Raw genomic sequence first — 920 nt, 5'->3', positions numbered from 1 at the left:
CCCACAGGATAGGAGTTTTCCTGGACTGGGAGGATGGGGACCTATTTTTTCAACATGGTTGACGGGTCTCACATTTATTACTTTACTGAAATCATTTTCTGTGGAGCCCTCTGTCCTTATTTTAGCATTCAGGGTATTGACACATCGATGACAATATGCTTGGCTTCCAGTGGCACTGAAAATTGTCCTGATTCTTCTCAAAAAAAGGATTGGCCAATATCCTGGCCCATCCAACAGGCATCCCAAACCCTTCGAGGCCTGGGTTACGCTAGAATCCCTGATATAAGCGCCAGAGAGTTACACTGGGAGGACCAGGAAGGGCACAAAGGAGAGATTCAACCCTACGTTCTAGAGCTTCCCATTTCCCTATGGGGGAGGGATCTCTTGACTGCAATGGGATTTTCCCTTTCTAATTCCCCTTATTCTGCTACAGCACAAAATATTATACTGAAACAAGGGTTCCATCCCTCATTTGGCTTAGGTAAACATCTTCAAGGAAGAACTGACCCAATTATAGCAACCCATAAAAATGACAGAAATGGCTTGGGTTTTTCCTAGTGGCCACTGAGCATGCCCTATCCATTACCTGGAAGACCGAGGAGCCAGTGTGGATAGCTCAGTGGCCCCTTTCCTCGGAAAAGTTATTGGCAGCAAAACAATTAGTCTCAGAACAACTTCAGGCAGGACACATTCAGCCGTCCACTTCACCGTGGAATACCCCCATATTTGTCATAAAAAAGAAATCAGGAAAATGGCGACTGTTACATGATCTCAGAGTCGTGAACCAACAAATGCAAATCATGGGGCCAGTACAGAGGGGCCTCCCATTACTGTCTGCCCTGCCGAGGGGTTGGCCCATAATCAGTATTGACATTAGAGACTGTTTTTTCTCCATCCCCCTGCATGAATCAGACACACCA

This window comes from Tupaia chinensis, unplaced genomic scaffold (assembly GCF_000334495.1).
Source record: "Tupaia chinensis unplaced genomic scaffold, TupChi_1.0 Scaffold000210_1, whole genome shotgun sequence".
NCBI lineage: Eukaryota > Metazoa > Chordata > Mammalia > Scandentia > Tupaiidae > Tupaia > Tupaia belangeri.
This window is presented reverse-complemented; position numbering follows the sequence as displayed.